This window comes from Bombus vosnesenskii, unplaced genomic scaffold (genome assembly GCF_011952255.1).
Source record: "Bombus vosnesenskii isolate JDL3184/JDL3185 unplaced genomic scaffold, Bvos_JDL3184-5_v1.1 scf7180000013288, whole genome shotgun sequence".
NCBI lineage: Eukaryota > Metazoa > Arthropoda > Insecta > Hymenoptera > Apidae > Bombus > Bombus vosnesenskii.
The window spans coordinates 860,415-875,363 of NW_022882941.1; the positions used below are offsets into that span (position 1 = coordinate 860,415).

The 14,949-nt window shown below is 37.7% G+C and overlaps 1 pseudogene; it reads left to right on the top strand.

Moving 5' to 3' along the window:
• The first annotated feature begins 966 nt into the window (after window positions 1-966).
• LOC117232443 lies at window positions 967-4,575 on the top strand (annotated as a pseudogene).
• Window positions 4,576-14,949: the final 10,374 nt, after the last annotated feature.

The following is a 14,949-nucleotide window of genomic DNA, read 5'->3' on the forward strand; positions in this document are numbered from 1 at the left end:
GATTTGCTGGTGTTTTAAGAAGAGTTCTAGTTCAAGTTTGTGTTGCGCTAGACCGTTGGCGTTCCAGAGTGCTATGCGCCTTGGTTTTATTTTGAGTCGGGGCGTGCTAATTTTTCCACGATGAGTGTTAGTAGCGATAGCAAGTGATTTATTTGCTCCGATTGTTTCTCTATTAGCTTTTCAAGCCTTGAGGAGTTGTCTGCGTTTGGTGGGTTGGGGACACTGTTTTGGGGAAGGTTCCTTTGGCTGTTCGGGTTATTTTGGATGCCTTGTACTGCTTGGGCATAGGAGGTTGAGGTGGAGATGAATTTGGTAGGACTGGGTGTTTGGTTGGTTGAGGGGGTTGGGGTAGTCGTGAGTTTCGGCGGGCTGGCATTAGTAAATTGCCTAAATTTCTTTCGCGAGCGCGTGTAATCATTTCATTGAAATACGGACATTCACTTTTACAATGCTCTGTTAACATTAGTCTAAATCTCTTAATTTCGCAGATTTTTGCATATATATCCTTAATATCTAAACCTATAATTATGTTTACAGATTCGCTATATAAGTATGCATGAGCTAATTTTTCTTGATATATAGAACTATCGTTAAGAGGTATAACGTTTAGCTTAGCTAACTATGAAGAAGGTGAATATCGTCCTGGAAAGTAAGGTTTAATACAATTACCATATATTTTCCTAATCGAATCATTTACTATTATTTCATAATAAGGGGTTTTTACTTTTTCAATGGTGTATGGCCCTAGCCATTCAGTATCTAACTTGTGTTCTTTATGATCGTTATACTAATACTAAATGTCCTTCTTTAAAAACAGATTGAGGTTTAATCATTTTTCTCCTTTGATCTCTTTGATATCTTTGTTTACTTTTCATTAGAGTTTCTCTGGCTTTAAGTAGTTTGGCATCCCATTCTCGTTTCCTGAAGCTAACTTCATCAACGTATGTTCTTTGGGGACTTTAGGATATGGTAGAGGGGAGATTGGCCTTATGTCCAAATGTTAGTTCGAAAAGCATATATCCAGTGACATCCTGAACCACAGTGTTAGACACACAAAATTTAGGTTTTGATCCCATTCTGTTTCATTGTCGTTTTGTATAGCTTTTAACATGTCGGATATTACAGCGTGTGTTCGTTCTATGCCTCCGTTGGATCGTGGATGGAATGAAGTGGTTTTTATGTGTTTGATTCTAAATGCTTCTTCGTATTGTTGCATTAGTTCGCTAATAAAACTTTGTCCTCTATCAGTTAATATACGTTTGGGTGCGGACAATATATATGTCGGAGAAGGGTCAGGAATAAGGTTGTGGGCGGTTGATGAATCTTCATTGGAATCGGCCATCGTCGTGTTATAACGAAGGTACGGTCTGTTAATACGAGTATGGATGCTACCGACTCGACAATCAACCGCGGCGGTTGGACACTCGCGATACTAGTGATGTTGGTCTTAGGTTCAATAACGAATCCGCGGTCAACGGGATGATAGATGTACGTGCTCACAAAAATCTAAGTCGGACTCTGCGAAAACGTGGAATATGCCCAAGCTCATTATCACAACTTGCGAACAATTACAATCGGATTGAATAACTACAATTGTTTAATTACAGTTATAGTAGACTCTAGATTACAATGTTGCGGGATTATCCAAAATTCCAAAGGGCAGGCTCCGGTGTCCTTTCATCTCTAACATATATATGTGCTCAGATTTCAGAGCTTAGTTTTAGGAGTAATATATTGTATTTCCCAGATTACTTTCATTAATATTCGTCTTAAGACATTAATAACACTCAATTTTTATTTTATTAAAGCAAGATAAATATTCTTGTTTAATTAAAACTCTACTTCTAAAAAAATAAAACTATTTTATTTATGCAAAATTGTATGCAATAAAAGTTTCAATGAATACACTTCGTTTTGTAACTGTTTTCTTCAATCAGAAAAGATAACGGCCAAACAATTATTGTTATTCCACAACTAATTGGAAATTTTGACAGTTTAATTCAATCGTTGGATCGATTACACGTACGGTGATTTTTCAAATTCGGAATCAGTTACAGACCTGACTGAAGAGTTAAGCCCTGCGATGTGTAGTTGATCCAGGGACAGTGTGGCAAATCTATTCGTTCAACGCTGATTGGTTCCGCCATTTATAAAAGCGCTTCCTGCACCAGTTATGGCAGATTGGTATAGATATAAATGTATAAAGTATACGTTTACAAAGTTGTCTGTAAACAAAGTGTAATAATATTTACCGTGTATTAGAGTGTAAATAACGACGGAAATAAAGAATAATGAGAAAAAGTAAGATATTATTAAAAGTCGCTCTTATTAATAGATATAAATAATAGTTGAATAACCTTTTCATAAGATTGCTAAAGATAACCTCAAAAGAAAATACAACTTTTTTGTAAAGTTTAACAATAAATTATATTACAATTTTAAATTAACATCAAATTTTGAGCTACACACATCTTAGTAATTAAATCTGTATGGTGTTATCCGTTTTTACTTTAAGGTGATTTATGCTTCGTGTTTATTACAAATTTTTGAAGTCATTATAGAGAACATACAGAATTAGCATTTAAGTTTGGAACGTTAGTTCAAATGCCTGATTACTCAGCCAAGGGATGCAGAAACAAGTCAGAGAGTGGTAAGAAAATGTATTATCTTCCAAACGATCCTAAACGAAGAGAGTAATTGTGAATTAATTGCGTAACTTTTGGTGGAAAATAGAATGTAATTGAATATAAATTCAATTTTTAATATATTATGTTTAACAAAGTATTTGTATTACATTATTCCAGTCATACAGTATTTTAAAAAAATATATAATAAGCATAAAAAATATATTTAAGTTTTCATTAATAAAAGCAGACACTACTGACTTTAAGCTTTTAATTTCACTAATATGCCACACTGTCCCTAGGCCATAGTTGTACACACAGGTCTGTTAACTGCTGTAAAGGAGATAAGGTTCTTAATGTCGCAAGATATACTTTACCAATTGGCCACCATTGAACACTGCGATCAAGTAGCTAGGATTTTGTGTTTGGCGCCATTCTTCGGTGAAAGCACTAAAGGTAAAGAATATAAACTAAAGCAGTAAGCTTATTCTATAACTAATACTATATTATGTATTTATTATAATTTCTCACCATTTATTCCAAGCAGATACATCTACAATACTCCATTTATTACAGAAAGCATTGTTTAAATGAATATTAATTATGAACCATTATTAAACATGCATTATTATTACCAACAAACAAGTTTAACAAGACTACAATTTTCAAATTAAATATGTACACATATCTTTAATGCTTTTATATTTGACGCATATATTGGAAAGTAAGTTTGTTTTTAGTTTTTTCTTAATTTATTAAAAAATTGTGTAGCTATTAACATTACCTATAACATACGTAAATAGTGTCACATTTAAAATATTACCCATGATTAAAAATTTTCAATGTTATTAAATTCTTTATTGAGGAAGCTAAATTATAATATAATTATAGAGTTTACAAAGGATTTTAATAATGAAAAAATATTTATTTTATATAACATTTATTAGAAATTAGTTAGGTATAAAATGAGAATAATATAATCATAATAATCATATATCTAAGATAAAAGTTGATCTCTATGATCATTAACATGGTGTTGCTTTTTCCTCACACCCTCCTGCTACACGCTTCGAAGCAGAACATACAGCGACTAGATATTACGGAATCAGATCCAACAGCAAACAATACAATAGAACTCTAATCATGAAAACACCAACACCTTTGGTAGCCGAAGTTATGCACAAGTAACTAATCAATCGCCACCTTTAACACCAACATAGCCAAATCCATCAGGAACACGCTCAAGCAACCACCGTTACAATACAAACTAACGGCAATTACTTCCAGATGTTAGCAGTATATGCACCACTGCGAACAGGCAGTACATTGACAGAGATTATAGAAGTAGCATTGGCAACTACTATTTATGAACCAAATAACAGGCAAACAAAAATAATTCCGCAAGACCTTCTTGACAAAATCAGAGAAAAAAAGGAAAGCGAAAGCAAAATGGCAAAAACATAGAGCACATGAAAGCAAAAAGCATCTAAACAAACTTGCAAAGGAAATGGAATGTAAAATAAAAGATCATAATAATAACGAATTCTCAAAATTCATAGATTCACTTTCTGCGTATGAAAATTCCAACTATTTCCTATGGAAAGCCACGAACAAAATAAAGAAGCCAATTAAACTAATCCCAGCAATCAGATTAACGGACAACACATGAGCCAGAAGCAACGAAGAGCAAGCTGAAGAATTTTCCAACCACCTTTGTTGAAGTTATCTCTTCGAGGAACGCGTGATGAATGTGTAACAGAAATATATTTAAGTATAAGTGTAACTGTAAGTATAAGTATAAATATAAGCATAAGTATAAGTACAGTGTATACTAATCTAGATCCACACTCTGGCAGCGTTACATTACAACAGAGCTTCGAAGCCATGAGTCTATGGGTATTTATATGTCGGAGATGAAAGAACACCGGAGCCTTTGGAATTTTGGATAATCCCGAACATTGTAATCTAGAGTCTACTATAGCTGTAATTAGACAATTGTAGTTATTCAATCCGATTGTAATTATTCGCGAGTTGTGATAATGAGTCTGGGCTTGAGGCGACAGCCAGTCGCCGAACGTAGCCGCGGTCACGGGATGAACGCTTTGTCTAACAAAGGTATGGAGTAATTCTATAGCTCTCCTTAAAAGAAATATTTGTAGCGGCACGCGACAGTAAACATTCCAACGGTTTCTGTCCTGTGGCTCGCCACACGCAGATCCTATTCTTCGGGTATGATGGTTACCAAATGCCGACGCGTCTCCACAGTACGTGATCGGCTAGTCCGAGGGCCGTTATAAACACTAAGATCTAGTTACCTAAAGTTCTTCAAACAGACAAACAGTCTTTGTCCCGACTACGGGAAGTTAGGGGAGATCTATTTTTTCAATGAACGACGTCTCCCACTAGCAACTTTCCCTCGAGGGCGGCTAGCATCTTTTTCTAACTACCGATGTGGAGATTGACCAATTAGCAGCAATGTCAATTTCCCTTACTTTTCGAACGAAGACTATCCCCGACGAATCCGATGATCTCGTGTCCTTAGACATACCCCATCATAGTTTTCTTCTGTGGCATCGTCGGGACGGAAAGTCATTCTTTCTTGCGGTCCCATCGACTAATAGAGTAACCCTTACGACCAGTGAATATTACGCGTCCGACTTAGATTTTGTGAACACGTTCATCTATTATCCCGTCGACCGCGGATTCGTTATTGAACCTAGGATCATTGTCATTAGTTTCTCGAGTATCTAATTACCACGGTTACTTGTCCAATTCTATGATAATCGTATTTGCATTAGTCGAAGTCTTCTCTGTTGCATAACGACGACGTGTAATCCAAACGAAGATTCGTTTCACGCCCCTAACCCTAATTCTAATGTAAACCCGACATATATATTCTAAAACTTCCGATTAATAGGGTAGATGTTGCCACCAGAAATAATCTAGGGACTATTTCAAACAATTTTTTTTTCTTTCACAATGGACTATTTTTCTCTACTTCCAATTTTCCTTTTACTATTTTGTATTTATTGTAGATTTTATATTTTGTCTTTACGTCAAGAATGTTATTGTGTTGTAAGTGTTACGTCGCGTAACACTCTACCTAGCCCAGGCCACACACTGCGGGCAATATGGCAACCAGATGTCTTCGGATATTCGCAGCGTATCCTCCATAGTTTCAAGTACCTTCCATAAATCTAATAGATTTCCTAGAAAAGATCCTTCAAACAAAACAAACATCTGGTTCGGAAGAATTTCTAAAGACTATTGTCTACCACGGCGAAAAAGGGAAAGTTAGTTTTTCTCACGTACGCTGCAACTTTCCTCCCACTAACCACTTTCTCTCGAGGGCGGCTAAGACCCTTCGTCTAACCAATTAACGACGAAGTCTACTCCCTCACTCTCCTAACTCAAATCGTCACGAACAAATCCGATGGTCCCGTGCGCTAGACACACCCATCCTTAGCTTTCCTCCGACACATCATCGTCTCCCAAGACAGTACTGTTTTTGCATCCTTCGAACGATCAACATCCTTCCACCGGGGATACACACCCGCAGATCAGTCACTCATTCATCTCGTATACACGCACCAGCGTAATTGTCTTCGTTGTAAGTTGTGGAATAAACGGTGAAATATAACTTACTATTGTGTCATATTCATTCAACCACCTCTGTTATCCTAACCGAAACAGGGGAACGACTACTTCGCGGCGTCGATTCACCGAATCGTAGCGAGAGTTTACGCCTCTCGCTGACGCGTTTTCCTCGCGACCGCGTCTCTCCGCGAACGGTCGTAACAGTAAGTATTGTCACGTCTGTCGTATTCTCGGTAACAACTCGTATGAGTTCTGAATCTCGTATCGCGTCTCTCAAGCGCACTACCGTTGGAGAATTCTCAATTCGTTGTACCTTGTGTCTGCCGGGGTCTTAGTCTAAACGTCGTGTTGTCTCTCACTCTCTCTCTCTTTTCTATTCAATAGTTGTTATGTTAATAGGTAGCGTTACTTACATTTAATGCGACTGGCAAATAAATTCCACGTTTCGGCTAACCCGCTATGGGCAGGAATACTAGCATTTATTCTTCGGAATAAATAATTAGAATGGACACACGGATTTATTTCGTGCGGCTGGGTTGGGTTGGTGTTGTTATATTATAATTTATTCAGATTTTACTTGATCGAATTAACGGTTAATCGAACCGTGACACTTAAAGAATAACAATATAAACGCCTTTATTAACAAATTGGTAACTAACACTGATACTTTTCTGTTGTATTAAATTTTATTGGAGACGCAATTGAGCGAAGGGTTGTATGGACGCCGCGGTTAACAAATGGTAACAATTATGGATACTTATCACAATTTTACTAACTTGATATTGTTTTCGATGATCGGGCAGGTGGTGACAATGTGAACACTTTTATATTTCTTTCAAATAACGACTTAGAATATACAATTTCTCTTTTCTTGAGAAGATGACAAACAGGGTGGACAATGAAACTCTATTGGACTCTACTGAACTGACTGATTAAACTGAATTTTCTTGCACTCTTCGAACTCGACTGAACTCTTTATGATCTCTCTGAACCGACTGAAACCTTTTAACCGACTAAAAAGCTTTTTTCGTATGCTGCTACTCTTATTTATAACTAATTCATGGGTAATGGGACTTCTATTGTTCTATGGAACCGTTGTACGCATGGCATATGTCGTTTCGTGTTTCTTTCAATAGAGTATAGTAAGTTTTGTTTGTTTTATTTTTTTTTTCTTTTTTTATTTATTTCATGGAAAACGTCGTGAAGTGGTTGTCTTCAATGTGTAGTTTTATGTGTTTTGGTTACTCATTATTTATTTGTATAGATTATTTGGATTTTGATAATTACTTTCGGTATTTTTATTGCTGATTTACATGAATATATTTTGATATGTAGTTGCAGGTTGTCCTATCTCCGTAGCGGCATATTATGAATTTTGATTTTGTTATTTGTTTAGATTGATTATTAGTAGATTTCTATTTGCAATGCGTGGCTTGAGGCTTCATTTCAACGTTTACGTTTTAAGGTCATCTCGTCCTTGTTTCTTTACTAATAATGGTAGTGTTGGGAGTTTTGCTTATTTATTATCTGTTCACAATATTTAGAATCCGATCAGTATTTTCGTTTATGTTTTTCTTTTGGATACAGGTTATATGGAAACGGAGGTATTTGCACCTGAGCAACCTGTATTGTTGTGTGCACTGAGCAAGTATGTATCGTTTATTCATTTTATCATGTGTTGTTTATTTCATTAATTTGTGCGTTTTGTTTTAAGTGCAAGAAGTAGAAAAAGAAGAATAAGGAGAAACGCAAGTCACGCAAACGGTATATGAATGGTTCGAGAAAGTGTAACGTCAATTCACATCAGAGACCAGGCCACACACCACGGACATGATGACACCCAGATGTCTGCATATCCTTGGTGCGCACCCTCAATAGTCTTAAGTGCCCACCAGGGGCCTTGGCATTTTCATAGTTAAGGTCCTTCGGACCAAGCGAGTATTTCCTGTCTTAGATTTCCCTTTACGTTTATTGTCTACCACGTGTTAGCTTAGAAAGTTGGTTTTCTCCATATCTGGTATGTTCCGTTGGCAACTTTCTCGCGAGGGCGGCTAAAACCCTTCCTGGTCCACCAACCGTCCTATTATCCAATCGGAGACAGTGTCTACTGCCCTCACTTCCTTAACCAAAATTGTCATCAACAAATCCGATAGTCCCGTGTCCTTAGACACACCCACCCCTAGCTTTCCTCAGACACAGTATCGTCAGTAAAACTTCACTTATTCTGTATCCTTAGAATAGTCAACATATCTATATCGGTCTCTACACTTATAAGTTGCGTACTTAATGTATTGTTGTAACTAAATCTTACACAACGTGGTTGGAGTGAATTGTGATTTATGTTAATTCAGTGCGTGTTACATTGTGATTGGTGAATTCACAATAAAGGTTGAACTATATTTTATTTTCACCAACCAACCCTAAAAATTACGTGACAAAAGCGTGGTTGTCGTGGCGGTGTAAGAAACCGTGCGCAGAAGTTGAGGACGTTGGAGAGGGTGCGTTCTGAACAGATAGACACTGTGGCTTCGACATCAGCCTCGGATCCTGATGGTTCTCTGGCCGTTGAGCTGGCCCTATCGGATGAAGACACCGTTGAGCTACCGATTCTCCATCGATCGAAGTCCTTGATACGGATAATTATTCAAGGGTTCGATTCCTAGATGAAATTCCTGCGGAGGTTTTGGACGCTTACTTGCGTCATTTCTATTCTGGTGAAAGGGGGATTTCTCCTGTCGTGCGTTCGTGGTGTATAAAAAAGTTTTGCGAACTGAATCCAGGTGCTCCATATTTTGACTTTGATTTTATTTGATAGTAGTGTCTTGTTTATTTACCGTATTTTAGATATATAAGTGTTGATTTGTTTGGTGTTATCGGTCGAATAAAGAATTTTTTTATTTTATTTATTTTTATTTGCGCGGTATTTTAGTTCGTCGTAGTTTTGTGTCTTTCTTGTGACTACAGGTTATGTTGTGTAGGTATGTATCCTTTATTTATTTTAACCTCGTCCTGTTTCCTATGGTGCTTCGTCTATTTCCCTCCTTAATCTTATGTGTTGTTTCAGCGTGAGGGGAGGAGATATTCCAAAAGTGTGTATAAATGGCTCATGAAGGCGATACGGATGATTCGTAGAAAGTTTCGTTTCCCAAAGGAGGCTCCTGTCGAAATCCTGGATGTTCTTTTATGTCACCGCTCTTCTAGTCAAAGGAATTTTCTATTGTGTGTCCTTGGTGTATAGTGTATGTTGACGTTTCGTGTGTGATTTTATTAATATAGTGCCTTGTTTGTTTATGTGTGTCGATATGCCTAGGTGTTATCTAATGGTATAATTTTGTATTTTATATAGGATATATTTTGTGTGATTGTTGCTTCCGGTGTTTGGTTTGGTTTATTGTTAAAGCGAATATAGGTTTTGATGATTTGGTGGATGCGGAGATGTCTTCATCAGAGGCTCTCAAATCATAAATTCGTAAATTATCATGGTTAATTAATTAGTTGAAATCGCTGGTTAATCTTTGTTGATAGAATTTCAAATCGTAATTTGAATTGTCAATCATAGGTTATTCCTGATTGTATATTGTTATATTATGTTATGTAGTATTATTACATTTATTAATTTATTTTTATTGGTTTCTTGATTAACTTCCAAGTCGTTTTAATTAATTGGTTTTTCGGATCGTAATTTGCGTTGCACGATCAACGTTGCACGTACAGAATCCCAGCTGCTCGGCATGGACCAATAAACAAGCTAGTGCTCCAGTGCCTCCGCCAGCAAGTGAACCAATAGCTCCAAACAAAAGCTGATACAAAACAGAAGTTCCCATACTTTGCAATGTCGCAAAAAGAGAACCAGCAACAACATTACCGATACTTGATTGCCAAGCTGCAGCTATGGACCCAGAAACAACACCAGTAGAGGCAAACCCAATTATCGGCAACGCAAAGAATCCCAAACAAAACGTAGTCACGATACTGGATCCGAGAATAATGTGTCGCAAAATTCTCAAATTCTCCTCATTCACAATCGGCTTGTTGCAACGGGTGCAAAATTGGAAATTGAACATCTTCCAGAACTGGTTCAGCATTGTCCAAACGATAGCTACTCACAAGGTCCAAGTACTTTAAACGAAAAGGCGTTCATTATTGACAAAAAAAAGGAATCACGATAATAAGAAACAACTTTACCATCAATCACCGGTCCAACCGCCGCCCAGCTGTCATCGCATCCCAAGAGCGAATGAACCAGCACTATCGACCGATTACGTAAAATCCCCCCAGTGGACTTTGACCGCCAACCTTAGATTCCAGCTGGGAGTGGGGAAATGGCGTCAGAAAGGCAGATAAGCAGTCTCGAGCACCAGACGTAGTAACGGGAAAACCGGTTACAGGCGTAAGAGAGGAGACGGTGACGACAGGATCTAATGCGCAACCTTGCGATATCCGACTACTGATCGACGCAAACGGTCTTGATCCTTGTCTGATCTCGAATTACACGCGCGTGGCAACAAACATCCGTTTGACGGTAAAACGCGAGAGAGTGGCGACCACTATCTACTCGAGTTTTTTAAGACTAACCTGGAACTAACCGGGTTGTCAACACTAGGGCGTTCCGTCTACCAACTCGACCATTACGAGATAAACTTTGACAACCTGTAACTCGTAAACGGTACCGAAAACCCATGTCGAAGGGTCAGGTTTTATGGAAGCTGATGACACGAACTATCTATCGGTCGTGGATCAGTCCTGCTCCGAAGCACCGGAACAAAGTTACAACTGGACCAAGGCACCTTTGTGTCGAGTATGCAGTGTTTAATTTAACAATAAAGATAGCGGTACGTGTACTTTAACAGCCCCGTAACTCGATATCGAAAACCCGTGTCGCAGGGTCAGGCTTTATGGAACCTGGACTCGTGTACTATCCAACGTTACTGGTCCTATCGCGATCGAACCAACCTGGAAAAAGTTACGACGCGAAAAATGTACCTCTGTGTCTGGTACGCTGTGACCGACCGTGCCATAGTTACAGCGTTACGCGTAACTTCGCAACCGCGTAACTCGTAAACGGTACAGTTTGCTAAGAGATCAAATTAGCCGAATGGGACAAACTGATTAACCGGATTTCGTACACCTTTAGATGCATGGCATGGAATCACGAAAGAGATGTACTGCACACAAGCTGAACTTTGAAACTTTGTTAATTGTAATTTTAGAAACGAATACATTCAGTTCTCAACATGTTGAATAGATACGATAGATATGGTACAATGGATTTTCAAAACTTTCAAACGATACATAATCTCTAACTGTTTGATATGATACGATAGAACAAAGTTACATTTATTCAAACAGATGTACATTTCATCAGATGTACATCAACTTATGTAGATTTCAACATGCTCAATATGGTACAATTCACGAGTAATAGTGACAATTGAGACAAATGATCAGACTGATTGCAGCGAGACACAATATCATCTTCTTCGATTCGAATGGGATCGATATCAATATTCGTAGAAGACAATCCAATCGGTTTAACGTGAACGTTCGCCATTGTTTCCATCTGGACGTCGTTTTCATCTTCCTTGTCGGTCCGGTTGGAATCGAGAAATCGATCGATAACTGGATTATCCATCGACTTATCTCCTCGCAAAAACTTTGGAATGACAGAAAAATACAACCAGCTACCAAAAGTGTCACCTTTCTCTCGTGATCTCGCATTACGACATACGACAAAACTTCGTACCAATCGACAGCGACGTCGATCCGAGGATCTTGGGTACTTAAACACCCCACCAGAGTTTATCTCGGTGGCGTCGTTGGGACGAAGAGGCATTCCTGACTGAGACCTCATCGAGGAAGGGAATAGTGCCTTACGATCAGTACGCGTTTGAGTTAGAGCAAGCATATCCATCCTTCCGTTGACCGTGGATTCGTTATCAAACCTAAGACCACTATCACTAGTGTCGCGAGGGCCTAATCGCCACTGTTGATTGTCGAATCGGTAGTGTTCATATCCGTTGTATCAGGCCGTATCTTCGTTATAACACGACCCTGGCCAACTCCAAGGGAGGTCTAGCAAATGCCCACAACTCTATTACTGACGCTTCTCTGACATATGCATACAAGTAACCGATTTTACAGGAAATATACAGGAGGTGATATTTCACGCTTACGTTCCTTTTAGGGCTTAAGTGAACATGACGCCTGGTTCTATACTCGTTGGAAGGTGTCTTTTCAATTCATTACTGAATTGATATATTTTAGATAGAATAATAAACTCAATCTACAAAAGTACTAGAGAAACTGTGATCATTACAAAATTATAAACAAATTTATAAGAGTTGAAATATGCATTTAGAAATTGATAGAAACCCGTAGTAAATAAAAAAAGAAGTCGTACGTTCTGTTTTCTCTTTTCTATCAACGTGAATTTAAGGCAACTAACTAAAAGTATTATTACTAGTGCTAGGGTCAGCATTATCCTAAAAAAAGTATGAATTCGGCACGTAGGCATAAGATAAACGAACATCTAGAAGGGCTGGTTCTTGATCGAGGCTTCAGTCTTTCGGTAACAGTCTAATCGCACACTTGTAATCCTATTATAGAATAAAGGTATCTCGAACTCTGGTTCAAGAACCCAACATTTTTTTATTATTATCTTCCCATTATTTTTACGTGACACGCAAAGCGTAACGATAAACAAACTCCGGGCAAAACAATGTTGCCGCTACGTGCAACCGTCAACCGAGGTTGAATTTAGAGTTTCCGGTACTCCCCCGAGTATAAATAAACGAACACGATCGTTAAGACAGTTAGTATCGCACATTCTTATAGCGAATTAATATCGAACGAACGTAAGCATTACCTTGTATACACATATCGAGCAACACTAAGCGAACGACGACTAACTCTGTACTGCAAATAATTTTAAATACATTTGACTACACTAAGTATCAACTCGTCTAGTCATTAATCAACAACACGTTTAATCGTCCTCCACATACATGTTGTATAAGCTCTACTATGTGTATATTTATTTATGTTTCCCATAGTACAGACGTATTCCTTATTTTATTGTAGCTGTGTAATTTCAGTAGTCTTGCATAAAGGACATCTGTTTTGTTGCAATTGTATCAGCTATTAATTGTAATACTCGAAGTGTTTGTATCTAATCGTCATGCATCTGTGATGGCAGTCGACCACGGAACTTTCCAACAGCTTCGCGACACAAAGCGCTATACCTTCAAAGCGTAAGGCCGATATGCCTAATGTACCATCGATATCCCTACAGTTCTTTCGCCGAATATTCGGAAGAATGCATACGCGGCAACCGTCGCGGATATCTAATAAACGCGTGCGTAGTGGGGATATCGAGGGGCAACAAAGAAAAGAATCCATTTGGTTTAGAATCAAAGATTCATTCTGCGAATCAAAGATTCGAGCTGCGGAGTGCGAAAGGTTAAGCGTCATAGCGAAGCAAACACAATTAGAGATACGTGATTATTGACTCTTGATAGTTAATCGTTAGTCGTTAATCGTTAATTGTTGTTCATCGTTCATCGTTAATTGTTGTTGACAGTTAATCGTTAATTGTTGATCATAAATTGTTGACTGTTGATTGTTAATAGTTTAATTAACTTTTTTGTTGAACATCAAGAGTATTTCTTTCTTCACCCACTATCCACCTCACATCGTTATTCTACATATCGAAGGCAAGATTGATATCGAGTTCGAAAGACAGACCGCAGAAGTCTGGTCTCTGCTATTACCACGAGACGAGACATTTTGTCTTTACGTATTTTCCATTCCCATTCGTCGCTTTTTTCAGTGGCGTGTTTATCGCTACGTCGAAACTCCGTCGGGTAGCAGTTAATTTCATTCAAAGTAGAAAACTTCAGAAATGTGTATACGTTACACAGCAACAAACCAGTCGCCCTGTTATTACCTCGTTTTCAACAGTTCAAATTTCAGGGACGACCGATTACTTAGTCTCGACCCAGTACGTCATATATACTCGCCAAAAGTATTGCAAATGAAAATTGTAACCAGACGTGCTGTTAGTAACCGCCATTTTTCGCGAAACTTCATTTTCTTTTGGCGCAAATTTAAACAAAACCCAAAACACCGTGGCGTTTTGCAACTGTCTTTAATCCTTTAAGATAAAAAAGATTGATGCAAAGTTTTGACGGGATGAAATTTTACGATATATTCAGGTGAAATGATGCGAAATTAGAGCGAAGCTTATAATGGGAATATAGTTTGCTTGTCTGTTGTCATAAAATGAGATATGCAGAATATATTAAAAAATATAGTATATGTAATACGAAACTTTGTATTATTCATGTTATTATGGACAAAATATCACAATATGTTCATATATTTAAATCTCATCCGAAAAAGATTATTGTATGTAGAACACAGTTCAACTGTATTTTGAATTTTTGTTTATCAGATCACAATTGATAAGTTGATATTAGGATGATTATCCTCATTTGAAACAATTTTGTGACTGTTACTTGTCAATATACTTTACATCTTATGTACATTTTAAATATGATACGCAAAATTGAAGTTGCAAGGAACATTAATAAGAATTCAATATTTCAATAACGTCTTTCATGATTATAATTAAATATTTTTCAAAATGTCGCATCAGTGTTACATCTAGCACTCCCCCCCCCCTCAACACACACAAAAGTTTACCAATTTATAATGTAAGTACTAGTAG